Source organism: Salvelinus namaycush, chromosome 39, assembly GCF_016432855.1.
Source record: "Salvelinus namaycush isolate Seneca chromosome 39, SaNama_1.0, whole genome shotgun sequence".
NCBI lineage: Eukaryota > Metazoa > Chordata > Actinopteri > Salmoniformes > Salmonidae > Salvelinus > Salvelinus namaycush.
Genome location: NC_052345.1, coordinates 22,686,409 through 22,700,927, shown reverse-complemented (window position 1 = coordinate 22,700,927; position 14,519 = coordinate 22,686,409). Strand labels below are relative to the sequence as shown.

The 14,519-nt window shown below is 41.3% G+C and overlaps 1 pseudogene; it reads right to left on the bottom strand.

Annotated features, from left to right (window-relative positions):
• LOC120032637 overlaps positions 1-14,519 on the bottom strand; it is an 85,427-nt pseudogene that overhangs the window by 54,712 nt on the left and 16,196 nt on the right.

Sequence of the window (14,519 nt, the reverse complement as noted above, 5' to 3'; positions counted from 1 at the left end):
CACAGATCACTGCACCTGTACATAGCCCATCTATAAATAGCCCAAACAATTACCTCATCCCCTACTGTATTTATTTATTTAGCTCCCTTGCACCCCAGTATTTCTACTTTGCACATTCACCTACTGCAAATCTACAATTCCAGTGTTTTTAATTGTTATATTGTATTTACTTCGCCACCGTGGCCTTTTTATTGCCTTTACCTCCCTTATCTCACCTCATTTGCTCAAATTGTATATAGACTTGTTTTTGTACTGTATTATTGACTGTATGTTTGTTTTTACTCCATGTGTAACTCTGTGTTGTTGTATGTGTCGAACTGCTTTGCTTTATCTTGGCCAGGTCGCAGTTGTAAATGAGAACTTGTTCTCAACTAATTACAACAATACTGAATGAAAACTTATTTTAACTTAATATAATACATCAATAAAATCAATTTAGCCTCAAATAAATAATGAAACATGTTCAATTTGGTTTAAATAATGCAAAAACAAAGTGTTGGAGAAGGAAGTAAAAGTGCAATATGTGCCATGTAAGAAAGCTAACGTTTAAGTTCCTTGCTCAGAACATGAGAACATATGAAAGCTGGTGGTTCCTTTTAACATGAGTCTAAAATATTCCCAGGTAAAAAGTTTTAGGTTGTAGTTATTATAGGAATTATAGGACTATTTCTCTCTATACGATTTGTATTTCATATACCGTTGACTATTGGATGTTCTTATAGGCACTTTAGTATTGCCAGTGTAACAGTATAGCTTCCGTCCCTCTCCTCGCTCCCACCTGGACTCGAACCAGGAATACATCGACAACAGCCACCCTCGAAGCAGCGTTACCCATGCAGAGCAAGGGGAACAACTACTCCAAATCTCAGAGCGAGTGACGTTTGAAACGCTATTCGCGTGCACCCAGCTAACTAGCTAGCCATTTCACATCGGTTACACCAGCCTAATCTCGGGAGTTGATAGGCTTGAAGTCATAAACAGTGCAATGCTTGAAGCATTGCGAAGAGCTGCTGGCAAAACGCACAAAAGTGCTGTTTGAATGAATGCTTACGAGCCAGCTGCTGCCTACCACCGCTCAGTCAGACTGCTATATCAAATCATAGACTTAATTATAACATAATAACACACAGAAATACGAGCGTTAGGTCATTAATATGGTCGAATCCGGAAACTATCATCTCGAAAACAAAATGTTCATTCTTTCAGTGAAATACGGAACCGTTCCATATTTTATCTAACGGGTGGGATCCATAAGTCTAAATATTCGTGTTACATTGCACAACCTTCAATGTTATGTCATAATTACGTAAAATTCTGGCAAATTAGTTCACAACGAGCCAGGCGGCCCAAACTGTTGCATATACCCTGACTCTGCGTGCAATGAACACAAGAGAAATGACACAATTTCACCTGGTTAATATTGCCTGCTAACCTGGATTTCTTTTAGCTAAATATGCAGGTTTAAAAATATATACTTCTGTGTATTGATTTTAAGAAAGGCATTGATGTTTATGGTTTTTACTTTACCTTGACCTTTTACAGTCGTGCAACGATTGTGCTTTTTTCGCAAATGCGCTTTTGTTAAATCATCCCCCGTTTGGCGAAGTTGGCTGTCTTTGTTAGGAAGAAATAGTCTTCACACAGTTTGCAACGAGCCAGGCGGCCCAAACTGCTGCGTATACCCGGACTCTGTTGCAAGAGAAGTGACACAATTTTCCTAGTTAAAAGTAATTCATGTTAGCAGGCAATATTAACTAAATATGCAGGTTTAAAAATATATACTTGTGTATTGATTTTAAGAAAGGCATTGATGTTTATGGTTAGGTACACGTTGGGAGCAACGACAGTCCTGTTTCGCGAATGCGCACCGCATCGATTATATGCAACGCAGGACACGCTCGATAAACTAGTAATATCATCAACCATGTGTAGTTAACTAGTGATTATGATTGATTGATTGTTTTTTATAAGATAAGTTTAATGCTAGCTAGCAACTTATCTTGGCTTCTTACTGCATTCGTGTAACAGGCAGGCTCCTCGTGGAGTGCAATGTAAAGCAGGTGGTTAGAGCGTTGGACTAGTTAACCATAAGGTTGCAAGATTGAATCCCCGAGCTGACAAGGTAAAAATCTGTCGTTCTGTCCCTGAACAAGGCAGTTAACCCACCGTTCCTAGGCCGTCATTGAAAATAAGAATGTGTTCTTAACTGACTTGCCTAGTTAAATAAAGGTGTAAAAAAAATAAAAAAAATAAAAATCTGCCAAATCGGTGTCCAAAAATACCGATATCCGATTGTTATGAAAACTTGAAATCGGCCCTAATTAATCGGCCATTCCGATTAATCGGTCGACCTCTACTGTAGGTGCGCAAGACAACTTTACCAGCATCATAGCATATGTATCGATGAATCGTTGTGACATATGAAATACGAGTGACAGTGTAATCAATGTGTAATAACTACGTAAAACATTTATGAACGCTTTAAGTTATTATGTGACGTGCAGTCATATTCAGGTCTTGATTGGTCAAATAGTGTTATTTGACACGTCAAATAGTGTTATTTCACACGTGTATAATTTTTGACACGCAAAGATCCAAACGGCGTTCCATAGAATTCCTGGTTGATACTGAAACAACTGAACAAATAAACAACAAAACAGCACAGCAAGTAAGTGAAAGAAATAGGTTTTGATTATGTTTTGCTGATAATGGGGACATACGTAAATGCCAACAAAATAACTTTTTAGTCAGTGTGGTGTGTGTGTGTGTAACCTTTATTTAACCAGGCAAGTCAGTTAAGAACAAATTCTTATTTACAATGACGGCCCGGACGACGTTGGGCCAATGAATTGTGCGCCGCCCTATGGGACTCCCAATCACGGCCGGATGTGATACAGCCTGGATTCGAACCAGGGACTGTAGTGACGCCTCTTGCACTGAGATGCAGTGCCTTAGACCGCTGCGTCCATGTGTGTGTGTTAACTATTTAATTGTACTAGAATGCTTAAAAGGCCGCGAAAAATGTTAATATCTGTTATCGGGAATCGTGTTTTTTTGTCAAGGAAAATATTGGATATCGGGCAAAAATCTCATATCGGTTTTCACACGTAGCAAACATCCTTAGAAAATGTATAGATGATGATTACAAGAATGGAACCACAGGAGGTTAGTGGGACCCTTATTATGAGCTGTCCTTCCCTCTGCAGACTCCTGTGAATGGAACATCACTACCAAACTAATTCAAACATTACTTACATATGATCAATTCAACCTCAATAGATTACCTAACCAATCCACTTATCATAGCCAAGGGACAGAAATGGGTTTAGGCTAAACGTTAGCAGATAGCATCTGGGAGCTAGTTTGCTATTATTCCCACATATGGAAGGAAGCAACAGAACAGAATGCAGTTTAGAGATTGCAAGGAGACTGATAACGTGCTATTCATAGCCGAATGCAATTGTGCAACTGACTGGTGACAAACTATCACCAAACACAAACCAACTATAATTAGGCTGTTTTATGGTAGCAATTATGACTAACTGTGGATCAATGAGTTAGCCTGCTAATGCTAACTAAGAAAAACACTACAATAAAAATTGCTTTTTGGGATTGTTAGACATCACCTCTATAGGTTATTGGTGTAGTGAGTCAGTTGGCCTATACCTCGCCTAGTTTATCCTTATGAAAAAGGATATGTGTGTGGGGGGAGGGAGGGGGTCAGAATTAGGGTTGCAAAATTCTGGTAATTCTCCCAAAATTCCCAGGGTTTTCCAGATATCCTGGTTGGAAGATTCCCGAAATAAGGAATTTTTTAACCCTATTCTGAATATTTTGTGTTAATGCTGGGCTAGAATAAAACATGTCAAATTACAGTGGGGCAAAAAAGTATTTAGTCAGCCACCAATTGTGCAAGTTCTCCCACTTAAAAAGATGAGAGAGGCCTGTAATTTTCATCATAGGTACACTTCAACTATGACAGACAAAATGAGAAAAAAAATCCAGAAAATCACATTGTAGGATTTTTAATGAATTTATTTGCAAATTATGGTGGAAAATAAGTATTTGGTCAATAACAAAAGTTTATCTCAATACTTTATATATAACTTACTGTTATATACCCTTTGTTGGCAATGACAGAGGTCAAACGTTTTCTGTAAGTCTTCACAAGGTTTTCACACACTGTTGCTGGTAATCCTCCATGCAGATCTCCTCTAGAGCAGTGATGTTTTGGGGCTGTTGCTGGGCAACACGGACTTTCAACTCCCTCCAAAGATTTTCTATGGGGTTGAGATCTGGAGACTGGCTAGGCCACTCCAGGACCTTGAAATGCTTCTTATGAAGCCACTCCTTCGTTGCCCGGGCGGTGTGTTTGGGATCATTGTCATGCTGAAAGACCCAGCCACGTTTCATCTTCAATGCCCTTGCTGATGGAAGGAGGTTTTCACTCAAAATCTCACGAAACATGGCCCCATTCATTCTTTCCTTTACACGGATCAGTCGTCCTGGTCCCTTTGCAGAAAAACAGCCCCAAAGCATGATGTTTCCACCCCCATGCTTCACAGTAGGTATGGTGTTCTTTGGATGCAACTCAGCATTCTTTGTCCTCCAAACACGACGAGTTGAGTTTTTACCAAAAAGTTCTATTTTGGTTTCATCTGACCATATGACATTCTCCCAATCTTCTTCTGGATCATCCAAATGCTCTCTAGCAAACTTCAGACGGGCCTGGACATGTACTGGCTTAAGCAGGGGGACACGTCTGGCACTGTAGGATTTGAGTCCCTGGCGGCGTAGTGTGTTACTGATGGTAGGCTTTGTTACTTTGGTCCCAGCTCTCTGCAGGTCATTCACTAGGTCCCCCCGTGTGGTTCTGGGATTTTTGCTCACCGTTCTTGTGATCATTTTGACCCCACCGGGTGAGATCTTGCGTGGAGCCCCAGATTGAGGGAGATTATCAGTGGTCTTGTACGTCTTCCATTTCCTAATAATTGCTCCCACAGTTGATTTCTTCAAACCAAGCTGCTTACCTATTGCAGATTCAGTCTTCCCAGCCTGGTGCAGGTCTACAATTTTGTTTCTGGTGTCCTTTGACAGCTCTTTGGTCTTGGCCATAGTGGAGTTTGGAGTGTGACTTGTTTGAGGTTGTGGACAGGTGTCTTTTATACTGATAACAAGTTCAAACAGGTGCCATTAATACAGGTAACGAGTGGAGGACAGAGGAGCCTCTTAAAGAAGAAGTTACAGGTCTGTGAGAGCCAGAAATCTTGCTTGTTTGTAGGTGACCAAATACTTATTTTCCTTAATTTGCAAATAAATTCATTAAAAATCCTACAATGTGATTTTCTGGATTTTTTTTCTCATTGTGTCTGTCATAGTTGAAGTGTACCTATGATGAAAATTACAGGCCTCTCTCATCTTTTTAAGTGGGAGAACTTGCACAATTGGTGGCTGACTAAATACTTTTTTGCCCCACTGTATATGGTAGGTATGATGCAGATGCCTTTTACACTAATAAGGCCAGTGTGTGGCCTATACAGGATTTAAACCCGCAACTCTACTGTAAACAACATGCTCCAACCAACATAACCACTAATGTTATGCTCTCACTTGGTCATAATATACTGTATGCATATGGCCTGGGGCAGCCAGGTGGGCTTCATTTGCATAACACTTTTGTATTTTGCCTAGGGTCTTAAGTCAATTCCTCCAAATGTTTAGTGGGTCTCATAAACAGGCACAGTAATGACTGGAGAAGTAGGATGGTGGGGGAGAGAAGATTTAAGTGAGACAAATGGAATAATAGGACAGTCTAGCTGATCCTAGATCTGTACGTAGGGGAATCTTAACCCCAGTGTGTGTGAAGCGGGAGGCAAAGATTCTTACCGGGCTCCAGTTTGATGACCTTGATGGCCGCCAGCTCCCCTGTGGTGACGTTCCGAGCCTGGAAGACGAACAAGACAGAGGGTGAGCACATCGACCAGTCTCCAAAAACACACACAGAAAGCCACGGGCGATCGATGGAGAGCTGACCAAGAACACACCTTGAGAAGGACGTGATTTGGAATCGGGGCTCGACCCATAGGTCCAATTCAGTCGTTTTTATCTGAATATCAAATCATTTCTGGGTAAGAATTAAGTACCTTACCGTGATCATTTTTAATTAAAATGGTCAAAAATAAACAATATTTTCTAAACAAAGAGCAATTTCTCAAGCAACAATTTTGCTAGGACTGTCGAGGAATGGTCTGAGTTGGGAGGAAAACTGAAAACTAGCTGTTACTGGTAGACCGATTTGAAACTCTATTTCTTATTGGTCTATTAAGGTGATGACACCAGGCAGGACAAAACTCCATCCCACCAAAACAGGCTGAAATTTCACAGTATTATTCCAACCTCATAGTATGGAAATATATATAAAACACAGGAAATCACGTTTGACTGCACTGGGCCATTAAATAGCTACAGATAAAACTTGCATAGTCATGATGACTCCGGTTTTTCGAGACTCTGGTCTAATGGGACAACTGTATATTCTGTTTTTTATCCCAACCTGTCTAGTGAGGAATTTTCGATCATAAGGAAACTCATGTTTCATGTGTTCAGTGAAAAGATATTCAAGTCAGTATGGATTGAAAACCACCATGTGATCATTCAGGATCAGGGAATCACCATTTCGATAATACGTTAATTTTATTGTGGAGAAATGCAATACGGCATCCCTAGCCGCATCCTCAGAGCATGCGCAGACCAGCTGGCTGGTGTGCTTACGGACATATTCAATTTCTCCCTATCCCAGTCTGCTGTCCCCATATGCTTCAAGATTGCTAGCATTGTTCCTGTACCCAAGAAGGCAAAGGTAACTGAACTAAATGACTACAGCCCCGTAGTACTCACTTCTGTCATCATGAAATGCTTTGAGAGACTAGTCAAGGATCATATCACCTCCACCTTACCTGTCACTCTAGACCCACTTCAATTTGCTTACCGCCCCAATAGGTCCACAGACGACGCAATCGCCATCACACTGCCCTATCCCATCTGGACAAGAGGAATAAATATGTAAGAACGCTGTTCATTGACTAAAGCTCAGCATTCAACACCACAGTACCCTTCAAAAATATCTATATCCACAGTAAAACGAGTCCTATATCGACATAACCTGAAAGACCGCTCAGCAAGGAAGAAGCCGCTGCTCCAAAACCGCCATAAAAAAAGCCAGACTACGGTTGGCAACTGCACATGGGGAAAAAGATCGTACTTTTTGGAGAAATGTCCTCTGGTCTGATGAAACAAAAACTGTTTGGTCATAATGACAATCGTTATGTTTGAAGGAAAAAGGGGGATGCTTGCAAGCCGAAGAACACCATCCCAACCGTGAAGCACGGGGATGGCAGCATCATGTTGTGGGGGTGCTTTGCTGCAGGAGGGACTGGTGCACTTTACAAAATAGATGGCATCATGAGGAAGGGAAATGATGTGGATATATTGAAGCAACATCTCAAGACATCAGTCAGAAAGTTAAAGCTTGGTCGCAAATGGGTCTTCCAAATGGACAATGACCCCAAGCATACTTCCAAAGTTGTGGCAAAATGGCTTAAGGACTACAAAGTCAAGGTATTGGAGTGGACATCACAAAGCCTTGACCTCAATCCTATAGAAAATTTGTTTGCAGAACTGAAAAAGCGTGTGCGAGCAAGGAGGCCTACAAACCTGACTCAGTTACACCAGCTCTGTCAGGAGGAATGGGCCGATATTCACCCAACTTATTGTGGGAAGCTTGTGGAAGGCTACCCGAAATGTTTGACCCAAGTTAAACAATTTAAAGGCAATGCTACCAAATACTAATTGAGTATATGTAAACTTCTGACCCACTGGGAATGTGATGAAATAAATAAAGGCTGAAATAAATCATTCTCTCTACTATTATTCTGACATTTCACATTCTTAAGATAAAGTGGTGATCCTAACTGACCTAAGACAGGGAAGTTTGACTAGGATTAAATGTCAGGAATTGTGAAAAACTGAGTTTAAATGTATTTGGCTAAGGTGTATGTAAACTTCCAACTTCAACTGTATGTATATATTCTTATTCCAGTCCTTTACTTAGATTTGTGATATTAGATATTTGTCGTGGAATTGTTAGATTACATGTTAGACATCACTGTACTGTCGGAACTAGAAGCACAAGCATTTCGCTACACTCGCAATAACATCTTATAACCATGTGTATGTGACCAAAACAATTTGATTTGATTTAAAAGGCAGACATTTAGCCAGCAGATTCAAAGGTTAATCAAAATTGGTTTAGGATTAGGGTTTAGTTTAGGAGGGGTGAGTTAAGTTCTAGGTGACAGAATGTCAATGGCACCATCATCTAGCCTTCTGGGGTCAAGAGGCTATGTTCCATTACATGCAATATATTGTGCACGCATTTGAAGTTGTACAGTATTAAACAAGTCGCTGTCATGTTGATCCACCTATCCAGGCTTTTCAGATTTCTGATCGTCAAGGGCCACTTGCAAAGGGCAGAGAACAAGACTCTTTAGCTCTCAACAGAACATCATTTCAGTAACCCTGAACCAAGAAAATCACGCAAAGTACTTGATTAGGTTCTGGGGGGAGAAGTGTTAGATATAAGCCGGAAAGTCTTTGGTGGCTTCATACCCCTCTCTGAAAAAATGGCGATATAACCAGTGACTCAAACCCAGTGTACTGGAACTATGTTGCTCGCTAGTCATCACATCCCAGTCTGTTGATAGACGCAAAAATAACATTCATGCTACGTAGTCTGTCCACGAGAGATTAAAGCAAAATAGCTTACAGCAAATGCCACTGCAAACACACACTGCGACATTCCACGACCAACATTACCCAACCTTCCACCGCCGTCACGGTGGCAAAGAGGAGGAAAAGCAGCAGCAGACAGATCATGAAACCTTTACTCTGACTGGCCCACAACTATTTCTACTCCGACTTCTCTAAGAACTCCAACCCCCACTCCTTCCAACCTTCCCCTGCAGGCTGCCCATGCCTCTTTCCCCACAGACTACACCCCAACTGCGCCAGCACCACTCAGCCAAGGCAACACAGGTGCAAGGTACAGATGGAGGCAAAATCATTACCCACCGCCATCACAGGGGTAAAGGGGCAGGCCATGAAACCTTTCCTAACACCTGTCTAAAAACTCCAACCTCTACTCCTTCTGCCAACCTTCCCCCTGCAGGTTGCCCCCCCCCCCCAATCAGGAACGCTGACCCAACTCTCCTCCGTCCCAGTGACATGTACTCAGTCTAGCTCAGGCAGCACAGGTGCAGGGCACAGCAGGGCATTTGGCTGCCATCTCAGGTAATTACAGCCGGAGAAAATAAATCACAACATAGGCCAACGCAACACGGGCCCCAGGGGCCACAGGGTTCGCACCGACTGTAGAGGAGAATCTGGAGCAACCTTTCCTTTGCACCAGGGCAGAATTTATTTCACTGCATTGAGAGAAAAGGAGAGAGAGATAAAACATGTATCTATGTTCACGGCAATGTGTATCCGTGTTGCTTTTGGATGTCGTCAGTTATAGCGGTTTGTCGTGTTTAATAGGTGATGTAATTACTGTCATTGTTCGTAAGAATAACGGATGGAAATATTATCCAGAAATGCAGAGACATGCTTTCTGTGTCTGATCAATCTAGTCCTGAATGTCAAAACTCAAACATCAGAGACATGTCCGGAGGGAGACTAAAAAGAGGACGCTCATGGCAGAAACTCTCGTCTTTATTGGGTCATTTAATGTGAAAATGGAGCAACTAATGACCCTGACGTTGTGGACTTTCCTGAAATGTAATCCATAGAAATGTCCTTTGGAGGAAATATGTTTATCATATAATTCACATCTGTCTCCAAATGGATTATGGAGAAATAAGTAATATGTTGTTCCATTTTCACACAGAATGACCCTATTTCCCCTCTGCATGCCTGCTCATAGCAGTGCTGTGGAATTCCACAAACTTCCTGGTCTGAGTGAAACAATACCTACCATTGATCCAGCAACTTTGTTTACCAAGGGAGTATGACAGATAGGGGTGGCTAATGTTCACTTTTCATGGTGAGGAAAGAGAAGACCCTCTTTTGAACTTGTACTCACAGTGGAGAGAAGGCATCCATGCAGTATTTCACACGTTAAAGGGATAGAGCACCCAAATTACAAAATGGAATGCATTGACTTGCATTGTAGTTGTCCCTTAAACGCTAAAAGGTTAGCACTTGGAGACAGTTGCCAGGTAAACAAAACCAAAGCAAGACACCTTGTCCATAGGCTGCTTACAAGGTAAGGAAACCAATAGATCATTTTGTAATTTGGGTGAACTAACCCTTTAACGTTTTCCTGAGTCAAGTAAAACCGGTGTATGGTTTTGGGTAGCAACCATAAAAAAATACCAAGTAGACTCACATCTGAAATATGTAACGCACAAAAATGTCAACCAAAATACTGCCAACGATTTTTAATGTAGGTTTGATAGAATCCAGCCGAGTTAGTGTACTTATGACAGACACTCAGAATTACATATTTCTAATATAATACAACATGTCACTTAGTAGATGCTTTATATCCAAAGCGACTTATAGTTTAGTAAGTGCATGTGATCACTGGGGGAATTGAACCGGCGATATTGACGTTGCTAGCGCAATGTCTTCCAACTTCAAGGCTTGATGAACTAGTCTCACAACTAGTCAAACCAATGAACAGGTGGTTGGATGTTTTAAATGTTTTTAAAAAATCATTAAAATCCAGACGGAAAATATTTACACAAGAAGCAACCTAATATCAAACAGTCAAACTCTTCAGTCATTTAGTAAGTTCACCATTCTGCGATTCTCACCGTTAAACATCGCACGGTGTTTCAACATAACGGCTCTTTACGTCATCATTTGATCTGAGCAGTCAACGCCCAAAAAAATTCTAAAGTAATCTGGTATCATTTCATTTCAAGGGTTGTCTCTAAAACTAATCTCTAAAATCCAACCCTAGGCTGGCCTAGGGCTGGTTTCAATGACGGACTCCTTTGGCAACTTCGATAAGAAAAAAATATAATAATTCCAGGATGGGTTCTCTTCAGACAGACAACTTTCCCAACAAATCACGAGTCAGACATGCCAGAACTTCGCAATTCGAAACGTAAGTTTGCAGGCAAAACCTTTGCAGTGGTTTTAGTGAAGGTAGCTGAAGCAAACTAGCCACTTGTGAAATGCACTCACTGATCTCCATCTTGCTAGCCACTATTTTGTATTTTATTCAAGCAGATAAGATAGTGACGTAGGCAGTGACGTAGTTACTCTATACCTAAAGAAGTCCATCATTGAAACCATACCCTAAATCACTGCTGCTTAGGGTTGGGTTTTCAAGACTACCGAAGAACACGTTCGTTAAGAGCTCAGGGGGAGCATATTCCTCAGCTTTCTAAAAAAACGATCCAAACGTAGCATGAATCGGTTATGAAATTGATTCAAACGTTACGAATCGGCGGTTCACAAAAATGTTTTGCTCATATTACTTTCTACCTTTACGAAAATACCTAACCTTTTGTGTGTCGGTGTCGAACTAAGCAACTGTGTTGACAGTCATTGATCAACAAGTAATTTTGCATGCCAAACAACCAGGACATTATCAGTAGCCTAGTCAAACTGTGCGCTGCTTCGCACGCTGACCAAGAGGTAGGCCGCGCATTACCTTCAGCATAAAAAAATGTGTAAAATGGCTTGCGCATTATTAGGCTTTACTAGTTGAGTGACAACCAATGTAATTTGCTAGGTTATTGTAATCAAATGCGCTGTTGAAAGTTGTGTTTACAAGAATAAAGTAGCCTAAGCTACTGCCTGAGAAATGTCTCTCATCTGGCTATAGTCTACCTGCTGATCAGGGCTTAGGCTACATTCCATTTTTGATTGTTCAGGTTTACCATCAGCAATAGTTTTGGTAGTTTTGCTTTAAACATTCCGTGTATATGGTCATTTGCAAGAATTGCAAGAATTGCAAAAATCGCTGAAGTTGGAGACTTTTATTTCCCTCACCAACTTTAAACATCTGCTATCTGAGCAGCTAACCGATCGCTGCATCTGTAAACAGCCCACCCAATTTACCTACCTCATCCCCTTACTGTTTTTATTTATTTACTTTTCTGCTCTTTTGCACACCAGTATCTCTACTTGCTCATGATCATCTGATGATTTATCACTCCAGTGTTAATCTGCTAAATTGTAATTATTCGCTCCTATGGCCTATTTATTGCCTACCTCATGCCTTTTGCACACAATGTATATAGACTCATTTTGTTTTTTTCCTACTGTGTTATTGACTTGTTTATTGTTTACTCCATGTGTAACTCTGTGTTGTTGTCTGTTCACACTGCTATGCTTTATCTTGGCCAGGTCGCAGTTGTAAATGAGAACTTTAACTCCATTCTGTAATGTTATAAAAATGTATTCATTATTTAAAAGCTCCTTTATAATGCCTACATAGAGATGTCATTAGCATGTCATTCAAGCACAAAATAAGGAGACGGGTTTAGGGTCTCGTTATGTGACATCATTTGTCAACTTGTTATGTCAATTAAGTAGTGTTTATGACCACCTTATGTAGCTAGGCATTATGACAACACATTTAAACTAAGTGTTAGGCTATTTTAAAGCAGTTGTGACATAAGAATTTATTAACCGCTCATATACCTCTTATGAATGTGTTCTGTATGGGTTATGAATGTGTTATGAAGGCCTTATGTACATACCCTTCAAATAAACCACTGCTGACGATGTATCAGAGCCAGAGGTGTTCAAAGTCAGGGTTGTGAGCCCCGGTTGGTCCGCATGGGGAGATTCCAATCTCGGCGCTGTAATAGCGGAACAGGAGGGGACAACGGCCCAGTTGTGGGACTCGGGTAAATAATTGATGAAAAATTCTAAGTGTGAAAGGATTGGGTGACAACATTTATGAGGGTTCGTTGAGGAAAAGAACATTGATGCCGGCTTGTGTTTCGCAACAGGCTTTTTATACAAAGACAGTTCATTGATACTGTAAAATAGATGCTTTGTATTGACACATGAAAAGGATGGCCTCACTGTCTCCTAGCTAAGGGTAGACTTTTGATTTTATTCTCATACCATGAGAAAGACATGCCAAGAGATATATATGCCTACCGAGAGATGAATGGCGAGGGAGAGAGAGAAAAGAGAGAGAGAGATCTCAACAGACTGAATATGTAACAGTTTAGTATCTAATAGGCTAGGAAGAGGAGAAGAGAGAACGGGAGAGGCAGAGAAAGAGAGAAACAGAAAGAGAGAGAGAGTAGTACGTGTTGTGAAGAAGGCAGGCCAACAAGGCTCAAGACAAGAGGATTAGTAAGCTAAAGTGTTAATCACCTTAACCAAATTAAACGCATCCCTCCATAGCCGTGCCTCCGGATGGCTTAAATGGACTGAGATGACTGGATGCCAAGTAGGCTCTTCACTACACTCTCTCTACACAATGGCTGCTGCTGGACCACACCCAGTCAATGTCTATTCAAAGTTCGGCCCCAAACTTCAAAGAGTTCCGGTTGAGCTGGACTTGGGGTGTATTCAGTGCACACCGTAGAAAAACGTTTCGCAACGATAGTTTCTATTGGACAAATTCAGGCAGGTCCCTCCTCGTTTCATTTGTTTTCTTCTGTTTGGTTTCTAGTGAATACACCCCTGAAAGTTAAGGTAGCAGATGAAATGCAGGAAAATCAATTGGCCCTGTTGGAATACTTCAAATGCATCCTTCCCCTCCTCCCTTTCTTGAAGTAATCACAGATCGGAATTGGTTGGATCAGTGAAAATAACGGGGTGGTAACCTTGCTTTCATCTATCCAATCACTTATAGATCTGTTGATTACCTCAAGGAAACAAGGAAGGATGCATTTAAGTATTCTAACAAGGCCATTGAGTTTGAAGGAGGCCCTGTCTGAGAAGATCTGCTTACACAATCCATTTCCCAGTTAACCACTACAGCCCTTAGAAAGAGAATGGACAAATTCCACTTAAACCAGGGCTGCGATGCAAATATGCAGCATCACCATATTTCCTTTAGACCCGCACTCTCCCTCTCACTATATCTCTCTTGTCCACGTTCTCTCTCTCACTCTCTTTTTCTCTATTTATTTATCTGCCTCCCTCGCCCTCCTCCCCTCAATTTTTCCTCTTTCCATCCCAACTCCACACTGACACACTCCCTCCCCGGACAATAGGGCTTCCTCAGATTGTTGAAATCAATACAAAACCATTTTCTAGACGCATAGAAGCCGCAGAACTATCAAAACAACCAAACCCAAGCCTGACGTACTGTCCAAACAGACAGTTCAGCAATTTAAAAGGAGTGGGAGGACGGTTTCCCCACTCTGGTCAGTCTCAATGGAGGAAAAGAAAGAGCAGGGACAGTGAGGCAGACCCTCTGCTGCTAACGCCCTCCCTCCCTCCCGTTGAGACTGACCAACAGATGCAGGTACAGTACC